Genomic DNA, 16,067 nt, shown 5'->3' with positions numbered 1-16,067 from the left:
CTTGATGTGTCAGACTTATCTGCATGGCTGGGGGGTAAAGAGGCGGAGTTGTGACATCAGAGGGAAAAAATTTAAACTGTCCAGGTCATATGATTCTTCTCCTGCTCCCAGAGTAAGGCATCAGAGAGTCCCACCCTCCTAAGGAAGCCCCACAGAGACTCTCAAATTTCTCACCTTGCTGTCTGATCCTCAGTCCCCCTCTTCCAGGCCCACAGCACAGATATCCACTCCTCCCCTTCAGGGAGTCGCTTTCTCTACCCACAGAGTTGAAATCCTTTCCCTCCTGTCCCCAGATGGATATGGAAATTCCCAGCAATGGACTTGACCCTGATATGCTAATACCAGAACTGGGATGGGGGTGAGGCTGGGGGAGGGGGAGGGGTGTCGGCCTCAGAAGGTAGCCGGTCTGGGTCTGAGAGCTCCTTCCCAGTGGCTGGTGCAGAACGAGGATTCCTCCTGCTCATCCGCTGGGTAACTGTGTTCAGATACAGTTACATCTCCTAAGGACAAACTGTGACTCTCAGAAACGGTAGTCGAGATCCATGAATAGGTGGGGAAGAAAAGGATGAGACTCTGCTGAGGTCAAATCCTGTTGGCTCCGGCAGACTCTTATATCAGGAATGTCCAGGAATTCAGGGACGCGATCGGGCCCCAGCAGTGCTCAGAGTGCAACCTGATCTGCACAGAGCCCTGCCCACAGAGCCCTGCCCACAGAGCCCTGCCCACAGTGTCCCTGTGCTGCCCTCCCCCCCCCAACCCCCCCGCCCTGAACCTGGCTGCTAGGCAGTGCCTCTGGGCCCGCAGAAATCAAAATACACTTTCCTGTATTCGGTGATGATACTCAATTCTTCTCTAGAAGATAAGAAAACCGCACTGTCTGGATGCAACTCAGAAGTAGAGACAGAAAACAAATAGCTTATGAGCTATGAGCAAAACTCATCAGATGTGTGAAAAACAGATAGTAAGTTAGTAATCTGCAAACATGGAATGAAGAAGAGTTTTTCCTTGTAGATAGGAAGGGATGAAGAGACCAAGTCATAAGGTACAAAGCATGTCACCTCCAGGGTGACAGCTAACTAACTCACCCCCAAATTGGCCAAACTGAAGACGCCTCTATTGGTCTCACTTTGGCCTCACATATGCTCTGCCCTAGAAATGCACGTCAAACCCGTGGCCATGGAGCGGGCTGATCAGTGTATCTATTGGCCAGGTATCCTTGCCCCGTGTCTCTAATAGAGCAGGCGTGTGTTGGCTGAGGCCTGTGCTCAACCTTGAATTAGTCAGGGTTCTCCAGCGAAGCAGAACTAAGAGAGAGAATGCAGAGAAGGGGAGAGGGCTTCAAGAATTCGCTCATGTAATTATGAAGGCTGGCAAGTCAGAAATCTGCAGAGCAGGCTGCCAAGCTGGAGACCCAGGGAGAAGTTGCAGTTTGAGTCTGAAGGCAGTCTGCTTGCAAAATTCTTTCTAGCTTGATGGAGGTCAGTCTTTCCTTTAAGGCCTTCAACTGATTGGATGAGGCTCACCCACATTATGGAGTGCAATCTGTTTTCTCAAAGTCTGATTTAAATGTTAATCCCACTCAAAATATACCTTCACAGAAACATCTGTAACAGTGTTTGACCAAATATCTGGGTACCATGGCCTAGACAGTTTGTCAAATACACTTAACTATCACAAGTTCAATTCTGGTTCACATAACCTCCCCCAGCATCGGGCAAGGCTGATATAACTCAGAAAGACAGAAGTATACGCATTGCTCAACCCAGGAATCAGCACGGTCCTCCTACCCCACTTGTACCCCAAGTGTTAACCTGCCTCTGTCTTCCCTTGCTTCCTGTTTTAAGTTTTACACGGATTTAATAGGCCATATGATTGGAGTATCTTAATTTGATCTCTTCCGTGACCTCTGGGATAGCTTACCTGGTCGTGAACCTGAAGGGTACCATTGCATAAGGTAACTTCCCGTGCTAAATGCCCAGAGACCTGGCATCCGCTCTGCAATGACGCTTTCTGGCTCCTACGACACATTCATTCTTACTCTCTGAGGGCCCAGCACTGAAGGAGTTCCGCAGGCTCTTGTCGGCCGATCTGGGGACAAAACTAGCATATATAACACGACTTTCCTGTGGGAAATGCACCACAAACTTGAACTAATCTACTTTCAGTATCATCTTATTTCTAAATGGAGAACTGCCCTGTACACATCACCTGTACTGCCACCCAGCCCCTAAATTCAGACGTGTCCATGTGCTGCAGTGTAGGGGGGATGACTCAGTTCCTTCCCCCAAGGTGCACACAATGATTTTGCACCTTACAGCTGAGATGCCACAACTCCCCAGGGCAGAAACTGTTCCTTGTTTTCACGCCTTCTTCACAATGCACACTCGCAGCCCCCAGTAAATTGTGAATGCAAGAAATAGCATCTCACTACACTGCTTCTTTGGAGAGACTCATTTTCCACTCACACCTTCTCCTTGGAAAGCGGGGGGGGGGGGGGGTGGGGGTGAAGGTGGGAGCTGGGGAAGGGTGCGTAGCTGTGCTCACAGCCCCGCCCTCCACGGTACACCCACTCCTCCTCGGTACACCCACTCCTCCTCAAGCAGCGGGAGCCAGGACTTTCATGTCCTCTCGTTCCTTTCACTGAAGTCACTCTGCCTGACTTAATCCTTCAGTCTTAACGGAAGAGGAGGGATTGCTGCCCTTCAGAATGAATGTTGTTGACGGGGAAGAGACTCAGTTTACTAGAGTCTAAATGTCTTGAATGACCAGAACACGCTAAACGGTTGTGAACTAGAGCTGTTCCTTCAGCATAAGCTCTGCAGACCTTTGAAGAGTGGCCTGGGAAAGAGTGGAAAACTCTCTGCAGCTCCATGTATTAGAATTAGATCTGTGGTTCTCAGCGAGGGACAATTCCGCCCCACCCCCACCCCACCCCGGGGGACATTTGTTAATGTTGGGAGACATCTTTGGTTTTCATGTCTGGTGGGAAGGAGTAGAAGCCAGAGATGCTGCTAAACATCCTACCATGCACACGACCCCCCACAACAAAGAATCATCTGGCCCTAAATGTCAGTGGTGACGCAACTGACAAACCCTAAATTAGATGGATATATGTGGTCTGTCAACATTATGACATTATTTAGGGAGACATCCAGGGACCATTAGCAAATCACATATTTGTATAGAAAGACCAATGACTTTTTTTTGTTTATTATGTATTGGTTTGGGTGTACAGCTTAGTGGTAGACAATCATATACTTTACCTAGTGCTCCTCTCAATATTGCTTGCACCCACCTGGCATCGTACATAGTTATCACAATATTGACTATTCAATGACTTTGTTCTGAATTTTACTTCCTTGTCATTGGTGGACTCTATAGGTTTCTGTACTATGATTTAAGAATTTATGAGTTTTCCTTTAAGTTTGATTTCTCACTGTTAACTATTTCTCACAAATAAAACAAGTTTTTATTACTCTAGGCAAGTAAGTATTAAGGGAATAGGAGAAACTATAAAGTGTTGAGATAAATGGCTTGCTCAGTCACCAGTGCAATCTAAGAGACAGAAGCAGTTTATATTTTTTAAAATGACTACACCAACATCTCCCATTCTACAAAGTCTTCTGTGACATTGGCATTCCTCCATTGACACGTGGGGTCTACGTTCCCTCTCGTTGAATCTGGGAGGGTTTATGACCATGCTAAAAGTTCCACTGTAGGATTTCTGAGGCTACCTCATAAAAGAATACAGCTTCCACCCGGCCGATGTGGCTCAGTGGATTGAGTCTCATGGACTGAGAGGTCCCAGTTCGATTCCCAGTCAGGGCACATGCAACCTGGGCTTGAAACCCAGTATGGGGCGTGCAGAAGACAGCAGATCGATGTTTTTCTCTCACATTGATGTTTCTCTCTCTCTCTCAAAAAAAAAAAAAAAAAAAAAGAATTCAATAAAGAAAAAGAATACAGCTTCTTCTTGGTGCTCTTGGAACCCAGCCACCTGCTGCGAGGAAGCCGAAGCGGCCCCTTATCACAGTGTTCCAGCCGACAGCCCCTGTTGAGGAGCTGAGGCCCCCACTGATAGCCAGCACGACCCACTGGACATGTGACTGAGCGAGCGAGCCATTAGATGACCTCTGCCCTCAGCCCTGAGTGACCCTCAGTCTTTGAGTCTTCTCAACTAAAGCCCCAGACTTTGTGGGACAGGGAAAAGCTGTTCCCAATATGCCCTTTCCAAATTCCTGACCCACAGCATCTACAAGTATAATAAAGTGGTGTTTTAAACCACAAAGTTTTGGAATAATTGTTACATAGTAAGATACAAATGGAACAGTAATTCTCCCTCAAATATATATATAAAATTTATCCTGCAATAAAACTTCCAACTTACTAAACATCATAAATTTTCAGGAAAGCTGATGAATGGCCAAAGCAACAACTTCTAATTTTTCAATGTCAAAGAGCTTTGGCCAAAGTGGCAACTCACTGGCTCACATACTATTGCTCTCCCAGCCTGTATCTCAGGCAGACATCACTAATCGATCACAGAACACTATCTTGATGAGCAGGGATCCAGCCTAAATCCCTCCTCAACAAAGCACATCAGCAATCACCTGACTGGGGCTGGCACACAGTTTGAAACCTCTTTGCCTCCTCAGTGTTTTCTGTAAGAGCCAAGGCTGGGTCCCAGTGGCTTACTCCCAGACAGAAGGGTGTAACTCTTGTTTAATCAGGTGCGCGCAAAAGGATGGATGACCTTGTGGTACCTGCTTGCAAAAATTCTGTTGTATTGGCTGGGACAATGAATATCATAATTTTTGAGAATTTGGCCAGAAAACAACAATCTATTGATGCCAAGAGCCACTTTTATTAAAAACAAACAAGCCCAAATCCCTAGTTTATTAGAAAAATATTTTCCTACTTTAAAAGAAAACCCAGTGGAAGAGTCCCTTAAAAAAAAAAAGACTAATATAATATTTTTTAAAAAAAGATTAATATAATAAGATGGACCTATGTCTAGTCTGTGATTGCAGGCTGTCGACTCCGTGGGGTCATTCAAAGGTGAAATCTTTCACTCTTGGCTGATGAGCCGAGCACACGGGGAAGGGGCATTGGAACACGTGTTATTTTGATGTTTGTTCAGTACACACTATTAGTCCAGGTCTGGGGAAGAGCATGAAGTGAATATGCCTCTTTTTCCATTTTCTGTTTGTGCATTTAATGTTTTCACGTCACGACTGACGGCTGAATTTCTCTCTCTCATCTATCAGGGGTTGTGGGAAGCCCAAAGTTGTTTATTTTTAAAAGAAATGTAATAACGGTTATTTGAAGAAAAGGACCGACGTGATTGAATTCCCGGGCAGGCACAAGCCACATGTCTGAGGTACTTTGTACCCAAGATTTCAAGGATTCTGGAGACACCACAGTGCTCAGTGTCTCACGCTGGCTTTCTGAGCTTTGACTCAAGTCCCCTGTAAGAGTGGGTAGGAGCAGGGACAGAAAGGAGGGCACACTGATGGAAATTCTCTGTGCTCTTGAGAACATTTAAAAATCATCGTGTAACCAAGGCCATAGCCCCAGGAATATTTTTGAGACAATGAATATTACCTTCTGCACCTCTCTGCCTGCTTCCTTGTGTCTCCTCCCTTTCAAACACCCCACTCTCCCTCCGTCCCTTTTCCAACAAACAAACCCATGTCTTTGTGTCACTTGGACACTGGAGCTGTCCTCCTCCCTGTCCTGGGGCCTCCCACTTCTGGCCCCCCCCGCTGGAAAACAGTGACTCCTTGGCCGGTGTGCCAGCCTGGAGCTGAGGTGTGACTGTGCTCTTTCTACTAAGAGCCACTGCCCTAGAGGGGAGAAAATGGGAATCTTTAAAAATAATTGAGAACCATATAAATGAAAAGCTTCCTCTACCCTGCAAGGCTGTCATTTAGAATACAAGGACACATAAAGAGCTTCCCAGACAGTAAAAAGCGAAAGGAGTTCATCACCACCGAACCAGTATTACATGAAATGTTAAAGGGTCTTCTTTAGAAGAAGAAAAAAAAGATAAAAAGTATGAACATGAAATGGCAATAAGTACATATCTATCAACAATTGAGTCTAAAAGAACAAAATAAATGAACAAGCAGAACAGAAACAGACTCATAGAGACAGAGAATATTTTGAAGGTTGCCCGATGGGAGGGGGATTGGGGAATGGGTGAAAAGGTGAAGGAACTGAGAAGTACAAATTGGTGGTTACAGAGCAGTCACGGGATGTAAAGTACAGCACAGGGAATGTAGTCAATAATCCTGTAATAACCATGTATGGTGTCAGATGGGTACAGATTTATCGGGATGATCACTGAGGTGTACACCTGAAGCTAATATAATATTGTATGTCAATGGTAACTGAAAAATAAAAATGATTTTTAAAAAAACCCACAAGAATATAAAACAAAAGTCAACAAACAAACTGATAGACACAGACGACAGCGTGGCACCAGAGAAGAAGAGGGCAGGGGATGATGAAGAGGGGAAACGGAGTCAAATTACGGTGGCAGGAGACCAGACTTGGGGTGGTGAGCACACAATGGAACACGCAGATAATGTGTTACAACATTTTATACCTGAAACTTATATAATGTGATTAACCAATGTTATCTCAATACATTTAATTTTTAAAATAAAATAAAAGCAAATTAATGTCATTGTTTTATTGATTTTAATTTTTTGTTCTTTATTGACTTGAGAAAGAGAGGAAAGGAGAGGGAGAGAGAGCTAGAAACATCGATGAGAGGGAACATCGATTGGCTGCCTCCTGCCTGCCCCCACTGGGGATCGGGCCCACAACCTGGGCATGTGCCCTGACCAGGAATCGAACCAGCAACCTCTTGGTGAGTGGGTCATCGCCCAACCACTGAGCCACACCAGCCAGACTCATTGTTTTATTTATTTAAAAGACTACTTAAAGATTAAAAACTCCAAAAAAAGTTAAAATGTCTATAGGCATTAAATTCTCACAACTCTTTGGGTTACGTCTAATTGTGTCCTTTTTCCTGGTGTGGAAATGGAGGCTTAGGCTTCTCAAGAGATCGCTCAAGGTCCCAGGATTCAAACGCACATCGACAAAACTCAAAGCACATGTTCCTAACCCCTATGCCTCCCGCCTCCCGCCTGCCTCCCGCCTGCCTCCTGCCTCCAGTCCCCTGCCTCCCGCCTCCTGTCATCTTCCTTGGCCTTGAGAGAGTGACAGGAGCGTGAGGGCATTTCGGCACCCCAGCTCCCCGTGGTGGACGTTAAAAGCAGCACACGTTTATCACTGGGGCTGGGACCCTTAGCAAACGACTTGCCTTGGATAGCTGAGGGTTTACTAACTTAAACACCAATTTTTAAATGTGCATGGAAATGTTTCTTAAGTATATTAAGTATAATTTCTTGCCTTCTTAAGCTAAATATTCTAAAGGTAACGTTGCCGTTGGCCTTGCCTGACTTACTCAACATTCACCGACGTGCACATTAGCTACAGTTAACGAGGCTGTGCGCCCGCAACGCCCTGGGGACCGGGAGAGCACCGGGCTGCCTTCGCCCTCGTTTTAAGTGGTCCCAGCTGCTGTGTCACGTGAGTTCTCGTGTCTGCTTTCCATGGATTTCCTGCGCGCTGTCGGCCTCTTGGTTGACTCTCGATGCTATTATCTGTCTGTATGGTCCCTCTATGCCCTCTTAGATTAGCTATTTATAACCTGTGCTGGATGTGAAACCAAGATATTTAGGCATATTTTGTCTGGAGAAAAAGAGTAAATACTCACTGAATGGCAGAAGGGATTTCTTGTGAGTAGGAAACATGAATTTTCATGAATGGAATTTGTAGCATGTATTTTAACTTTCTGATTCTCTGAGTCAATAGTTGATGAGATTGTTAGTTAACCAATGTACTAGAAATATCCATTGGTTGCCCCGGCTGGTTTGGCTCAGCGGTTAGAGCGTCAGCCTGCGGTCCAGAGAGACCCAGGTTCAGTTCTCGCTAAGGGCATGTACCTCGGTTGCAGTTTGTCCCCAGCCCTGGTTGGGTCGTGCGGGTGGCAGCCACTCGATATGTCCCTTTCACGTCGATGTCTCTCTCTCTCTCTCTCTCTCTCTCTCTCTCTCTCACTCTCTCTCTCTCTCTCTCCCCCTCTCCCTCCCTCCCTCCCACTCTATCTGAACAAAAAATGGAAAAATGTCCTTGGGTGAGGATAAAAAATATATATATATACATATCCATTGGTGCCTGCCTGCCCAACCCCCTTTAGGACGAAAGCGTTGACCTACCACAGCTTCTCGGGGCCCAAACAGGCTTTGCCCTGTCTCATCACACACACTGCACGCGGCTGGATGAGTGCAGCCCCGGGCCCACGGGCGACCAGACCCCAGGCTGGCCGATGACCAGGAGAACAAGATCGCAGCTCTGGGAACTGAATCGGGAAATACATTGAGACAATTGCTTGGGGCTGGTATTTGAAGCAAAATCCATGAGGTAGACTTGTGGCCCATGAGGCCACGAAGTATCGAGAGCCATCTGAAGTGATAAAGCAGCAGGATGGCTAAGAAAATCGGCTGAAAGAAAAAGGAGGTGGCCGATTCCGAGAGAGATGGGGGGGGAGGGATTCTGTCGTGTATCTTGACTCCAAACACCAGATCTTGAGGCAGCCGAGTGAGTCTCTGTATCTCCCACCCCCAAAGAAGCTAATTATAAAAATCAGTTTCTTGAGAACTGAGTTGTTCATGTAACTTCCTGTATTTTCTGGATCCTGTGCAAGCAGAAAAACACAGACCACTTAACTATACAAGAGAAATAACAGAATTTGAAATGGGGACACTTAAAGTCAGAATTAACACAAAAGACAAGTGTATATGAAGAAAATGATGACAGCTAATAATTATGCCAAAATACAGGCCCAGCATCCTTTGACGGCTTGAATAGTCAGCCCAACAACACAGAGGCCAGGATGAAAAGTGAAACAACCAAAAGAAAGCCCTTGAGTCCTGCTAAGGTTCTTTTTAAATTAATAAAGCAATTACAACCTGCATGCAACTCTTGTTACCTCTGTGTGTGCATGCATGTGCACATGTGTGTGCGCACGTGTGTAAGGGGAGCATCATACTGGAGGAAGGGAGGGATGTGACCATTCCCGTGAGGTCCTGCAGCAGCCTGTGCAGAGGCACAGCTAGACAGGGGCTCCCACGGGAGCCCCTTGGGGAAGAAAGCGGCCTAGAGGCAGACAGCTACAGAAATGAGCCAAACAACAGGCCAAGACTCATCTCTCACTCATGCTTGGTGGCTCTGGGGAATGTGGCTCACTCAAGGTTTCTAACCTCCGCCAAGGTCAGCGAGGCCCACTGGAGGTCCTCTAGCTCTGTCCCTACATTAGGCAGTCGACCTAATTTCAGAAAACAGTGGACGCTCATCTTTCCCAGGCAGCACACATCACTCAAAGCCTCTGGCCTCCAGGGATTGCTCAGCCTCTGTCCTGGCCTCATGCACAAGGCCCGGGCGAGGCAGGTGGGGCTGCCATGTGTCCAGGTGACGGCCAGTGTTCTGAGAGCATCCTGCTGGACAGAGAGGTAGAGGCCAGGCTGAAAGGGACCAGGGTTGCCCCTGGGAACGCTAGAGGATGGATCAAATCAGGGCTGGGGAAGATGGAAGCAGAAATGAGCAGCCAGACGGGGCGAGCAGAGGCGAGCACAGCACACCAAGCGCTGGGTCCCAGGCCCGATTCCTCGGTCTGCATCTGAGAAACAGGAAGGAGGCCAGGAGGCTGCCACCCAAAGGAGCCAGGGTGGGGACGGGCAGAAAACCAGTAACTTCCAGACACCGTTTTCTCTGCCACGGTAGGTAGTAAAAGGAGAGGGATAAATGGGGAGGAGAAAGAGAGAAGTGGGGTACAGATGGGGGTTGGCCCAGCGCTTAGAGCGTTGGTCTGCGGTCTGGAGAGACCCAGGTTCGGTTCCCACTAAGGGCACATACCTCAGTTTTCAGTTTGTCCCCGGCCCTGGTTAGGTCGTGTGGGTGGCAACCACTCGATGTGTCCTTTTCACATCGATGTTTCTCTCTCTCCCTCTCCCTCCCTGAATAAAATATCGAAAAATGTCCTCGGGTGAGGATAAAAAAACAAAACAAAAAAACAAAGATGCGCAGAGAGAAGGGGAGAGAATGAGACAGGGACACCATTGAAGAGAGACAGCCAGAGCTGACAGATGTGGCCCAGACAGTTCGTATCGTCCCCAGAAATTGTCCTTCCTTCTGATAACAAAACAAAATCACTACCAAAACCTAAAAAATGCCTGAGCTAATTCTTAAATAGAATGAAATAAGAGGGTTCATGGGACCCTAATTAACCAGTCAGTGACCTTTGGTCCAGGTTCTGGAAAGGGAATTTGCATTGCTTGTGGTGACTTCACTAACCCCCCGAACCCTGGATCGACAGCTCTGTTCAAAGTGAACCTGCAGGACATCGATCAGAGAGGGGCCTTCCGCCCACACACCTGCCTCGGGACCCGGAGTCCTGTGTACAGGGAGACTGCGAAGTCCTGCCCGGGTGTGGGAGAAACTCCTGGGCTAAACAGGGACAAGGCCCAGAGGGGGACACCCTGAAGTGAGTGAGGACAGAGGCAGGTGGGCTACATCCTTAGGGCTCAGCTACTGACCCATCAGTGACAGCTGCCCACCTGCCTAGTCCCTTCCTCCTGAAGCATTTCTTTTCTTAGATCCTAGGATATTATACTTCCTCTGTTTTTTTCTTCTTCCTTCATTCATGGTTACTCTTTCTCAAAGTCCTTTTATTATTTTTTTTTACTTTTATTATGGAAAACTTTAAATGTTTATAAAAGTACAGAAACAGTGCAATGAAGGCCCATGAGTCCATCATGTGTCCATGTGTCCAAACTTCAACAATGAAGCTTTGTCCTGGACCCCAGCCACTCCCCTGTTCTGTAGATTACTTTGAAATAATCCTAGTTATCACATCAACTATAACATGCATCTCTAAAGACCCCCTTTAAAAATTATAACATGGCCCTGGTTGGTTTGGCTCAGCGGTTAGAGCGTCGGCCTGCAGACTGGAGAGTCCCAGGTTCGGTTCCCGCTAAGGGCATGTACCTCTGTTGCAGTTTGTCCCCTGCCTCAGTTGGGGTCGTGTGGGTGGCAGCCACTCGATGTGTCTCTCACATCGATGTTTCTCTCCCCCCCCCCCCCGCTTCATCTGAAGATAAATGCAAAAATGTCCTCCAGTGAGGATAAAAAAAAAAATCATAACCTCATTCCGTCCATCATGCTTCCAAACATCAACAATTTGATCCTTAATAGCATCAAATACCGAGGCAGCGTTCACATCTCCCCAGGTGCCCACCAAGTAGTTCTTTCTCTTACGGTTTAGTTATGTGAATGGAGATACAAGTGAGGCTCACACACTGCTATTGTTTGATACGCTCTTCGGTGGCTTTCAATGTATCGTCTGCCACCAAGTCCTGTCTCTTTTTCATACCTTTTTCTGTAGAAGAAACTAGATTGTTTATCCTGTAGAAGTTCCCACAATCTGGATTTTGTTGATTACATCCCATGTTTTTTTTACTATGTTACTCTGTCCCTTTTATTTCCAGTAAATTGGTAATTAGAGCTAGAGGTTTAATTAGATTCAAAGTCTCCTTTTCAGCAACACTTTATAGGTAGTATTGGAAGAATGTAATACATGGTTGAGTTTTTTTTTCTTTAAATATGTTTTTATTGATTTTTTTTAGAGAGGGAGCGATAGAAACATCAATGTGAGAAACATCGATTGGCTGCCTCCTGCACGCCTCCTACTGGGGATCAAGCCAGCAACCCCAGCATGTGCCCTGACCGGGAATCAAACTGGGACCGCTCAGTCCATGGGACAAGGCTCCATCCACTGGGCCACACCAGCTGGGCTGGTTGAGTCTTTTGATAAGGCCAGAAACCATTGATGATCACTGCCTAATGGTCGAGTCCATTAATTAAATAGGGACTTGCAAAATGGTGGCATCTTCCCTCTCCCATTTACTAGCTGTAATACTTCAGGCTTCTCTCTGAGTGCAGGTCATACAGGGATGTGGGGCTCACCCCAGCACCACGAAGCTAGCTCAGCAACTCTGAATCATCTCATCTCTCTGAACTCTCTTCCCGTTCACAAAATGAAAAAGTTCATGTTACCTAACTCTAGAATTATCGGCAAGGTTAAAGGAAACAGTACATACACAGTTCCTGACGTGCAAGCATTTCGTGGCCGTGAACGGCTGTCCTTCATTCACTGTTTGTTTGTTTTTATCCTCACCCCAGGACATTTCTTCATTTTTTGTTCAGACAGAGTGGGAGGAGAGAGAGGAAGAGGGAGAGAGAGAAACATCGACGTGAAAGCATGGAGTGGCTGCCTCCTGCATGGCCCCAACCAGGGCCGGGGACGAACCACAACTGAGGTTTGACCAGAATCAAAGCTGGGACTCACTGGTCCGCAGGCTGACGCTCTAACCGCTGAGCCAAACCGCCCAGGGCTTCATTCGTTGTTTGAATGAGGACTTCCTGGCCCGCAGCCGGGGCACACCGCACAGGCATGCTGGGCAGGGTTTGGTTTTCATCACTCGTTATCAACACAGGTTTCTTGCAGCCATCAACAGAGTTGCTCTCAAGATGAGCCATCCCTTCACCGCGCTGTTTCCTGGTGCTCGGAACGGTCACCAATGACCTCGCTGCACAGAGGGCCCCCGGAGCCCCCCTTCTGCCCCAGTCAGGAGAAAGGCAGGCAGGTCACGGGGTCGGCGGGAGCCTGGGCAGCCCTGCCTCTCCCAGGGAAGAGCTGTGGGAGGAAGAACGGGCGCAACAGTCCTAGCAAGCTCCCTAGTCTAAAATAGATATGCTTTCTTTGGAAACTCCTGTAGGAACATATTTACTCTGCCTCTGGTTTTGGCAAGTCAGTAAATTCATTTCACCCTTTTTTGTCAGAACAGTCGGTTGCTCGTTTATAAGGATAATTATATGAGACTTTGGAAAAACGACTCAGGCATATTTAGGGCCTAAAGGCATTCGTCTCAGAATTGGCTCAGAGTTTGGTTTCTGTATTTCTGTGCATATTAAATCTTTATACGGCCACTTACTTCCTCTTAATTGTCTCCACTTAGTGGAGGATCCTGGAGTCTTTGGTAGAAGCTATAAAAATAAGAAGCTGTTTGGAAGTCGATCGGCTTCTAGTGTAAAGATCAATCTAATTTTAGTGGCTTAACCCCAGAAGTTGAGTTTCTGGGTCTTTAAGAAGATCTGCTCTCCAGCCTTCACTTGGAAGACGATGGACTCGCGTGGCCTGTAGGGGGCAGCGTCCCTGACGGCGCAGCCCTTGGGTTTCGCCTCCGGAGCCCCGGGGACAGATGCTGTCCTGCTTCCTCTGTGAAGAGCGTGGCTTTGCATCAGACTAATCATATTGGCTGCGTAACCTCTCTGAGCCCCCGTTTTCTTGTCTGTAAGATGAGATGATAAAATTTACTGTTGTTGAGGATGAAATGAAATCTTGCAGGTGAAGCAATGAGCACAGTGTCTGGCAAATCTTAAGGATTCAATACGTGTGAGCTAGTAGTAGTAGTAATAGTAGTAGTAGTAGTAGTAGTAGTAGTGTAGTTATTACCAGACTCTGGCCCTGGCTAGCCAGGTATCTCACAATTTTTGTTTAAAATAATATTTACTTGGAATATTACTCAACGACAAAGAGGAACAAACTCTCACTATACACAATTTAGATGGATCTCCGGGGCATTATGCTATGAGTGAAAAGAGCTAATCTCAGGGGGCCACATACTGTATGATTCTGTTTATATAACGATCTTGAAATGGTGACATTATAAAGACGGAGAACAGATTGGCGGTTGCCAGGGTAACGTTGGGGATGGTGGAGGGTGGGGGTGACATGTTTGTGGTGGCGGAATAGCGCTGCATCTTGAGTGCTGAGGTGGTCACATGACCTGCACAGGTGATCGATGGCACAGCCTACACAGACACCTGCTGTGACGCCGTTTCCTGACTGTCGCTGTCCTGCAGCTACGTGCTGGTGCAGCCTCTGGGGAGACTGGGTGGAGGGCAGGTGGGGCCTCTCTGCCTTCCTTGTCTTAGCAACTTCTTGTGCATCGATGCTTATTTAAAAATAAACAGTTTTAGAAAAGCAATGTTTAGTGTTACATTGTAAAGTCTAAATATAGTGCATGGCTGAGCCACACAGTATACTCTGCATTTCCTTCCTTGTGTGACATTTCCCTCTAGATTTGAAAAGTGCCTATTTTATTTGCTTTCCATTGCTATTTACCTAGTACCAGTTCTTCCCGAACTCTGTCAGAACTGTGAAATCCCCCTCAGTCTGGTCAAACGCGCTGGGAAACCCATCGGTTCCCTCTTTGTCTTGGGGACGTCCTTTCAAGGATGCTCTACCAGCTCCCATCCGGCTTCCAAATGGGCTGGCTGCGCTCTGGGCTGCTTCTGTGCCTGTTCGGACAGAAAATACCCGGTGGCCTATACATCAAGGTCTTAAATTGTGTTTTTTACAAGGTGCTAAGATTTCTGAATACATACTTTTTGTTTGTTTACCTATATTCTCTGACTTCGTGTTACACCATCATCATTTCCCTTGTCAAAGAACAAGGGAGAGGGGCAAACAGTCCAAAAAATTAAAAAGGAAAAGGTCTCGTCCGGCCGGTGTGACTCAGTGATTGCGCACCGACCCATGCACTAAGAGGTCGCTGGTTCGATTCCTGGTCAGGGAACATGCCCAGGTTGTGGGCCCGAACCCCAGTGGGGGGCATGCAGGAGGCGGCCAATCGATGTTCTCTCTCATCGATGTTTCTATCTCTCTCTAAAATCAATAAAGGAAAAAAATATGTGTTAAAAAAAAACAAACACGAAAAGGTCTCGTTTAGCTGAGTGAGCACGTACACAGGGCCCAGGGAATATTCCGTCAGGCCTGTAGCCCCTCCAGTGACAGTCTGCACAGCGGCGCCTGGGGGCCTAGAAAGATGCTCATCAGCATCTTAATCTTGACCCCCTCCCCTTTGTGTGAGGACAGGGCTCCAGTCCTAGACTCTAGGCAGGTGCCCTAAAATCACCCCAATTCACAGTAACCCCCCACCTGCTGACAACCTGCTCCCATTCCCACCCTCTCAATTCCCTCCTCCAAATCCCTTAGACAGTTTTAGTCCCTTGTCTCCCGCCCCGCCCAGGCTCGACCCCAGCATTGGTCATTTCCAGCTTTTCCTCGGCCTGCAGCTGCAGGGGAAGGTGGCTGGGAAGGAGCTTCGGACTCCGAAGCTGGAAGAGCACAGGGCAGAGGCCAGCAGAGGTCTGGCCCCAGATGAGTACCGAGTGGACATGCAGTCCTATCTCCTTGCTAAACGTCACCTCGTGTGATTCTCTCACACGGTATCAGACCAGGTAGTTCGCAGCTCCGTCCCAGACTTGGGTTTTTTCTAAAAAGGGAACTTCTCTTAGGTACCGCCAAAGAAGGAAAGAGGAAATTCCACCAAACTTAGGTAAAATGAAATTTAAAAATCAATGTTTCAGGGTGGCAGGGAGGAGGTCTCTCGCATGTGCAGAAAGGGGGAGCTCTCAAACGAAGTGTGACTCAGAGTGTCCTTTTGGGGCACAGAGCGGGGGAGGTGCTGTGCTCACCGGCCCCTGCCCAGAAGTGGCCCATCGAGGTGCTCCTCACTCCTGCCAAGCTCACGTGGGTGTGGGCGGACCCGCAGCCTGTGTGTGCTCAGAATGCTAAAGAAACGGACTTTAACACGCGCTGTGTCCGGTGGAAAAAAGCCTTGTTGCCTCCGAAATTCGGAGGCAAAACCATAGAGAAATCTCAGTGATTGTCTGGGAACAGATTTGCTGCCTTCTGATAAAACCAAAACGTGTTCAACAGGCCCCCGAATGCCGCTGGCTGGATTTGTTTGACGCTCATGAGCAAAGTCATTAACGATATTTCAGGATAAGTCTCCCATTCTCCACCTTCTGTAATCCCTCAAGGTTCTTGAGTATATTAAAAACTCTTCCCAGAAACATTACAAGAAACA

At 47.3% G+C, this 16,067-nt stretch overlaps 1 pseudogene; it reads left to right on the top strand.

Moving 5' to 3' along the window:
* LOC118637650 overlaps window positions 1-15,411 on the top strand; it is a 40,409-nt pseudogene extending 24,998 nt beyond the window's left edge.
* The last annotated feature ends 656 nt before the right edge of the window (window positions 15,412-16,067 follow it).

The sequence above is a fragment of the Molossus molossus genome, unplaced genomic scaffold (assembly GCF_014108415.1).
Source record: "Molossus molossus isolate mMolMol1 unplaced genomic scaffold, mMolMol1.p scaffold_m16_p_20, whole genome shotgun sequence".
NCBI classification, from domain to species: domain Eukaryota; kingdom Metazoa; phylum Chordata; class Mammalia; order Chiroptera; family Molossidae; genus Molossus; species Molossus molossus.
Note: the sequence above shows the minus strand (reverse complement) of the source record. Positions and strands in the feature narration are given on the sequence as shown.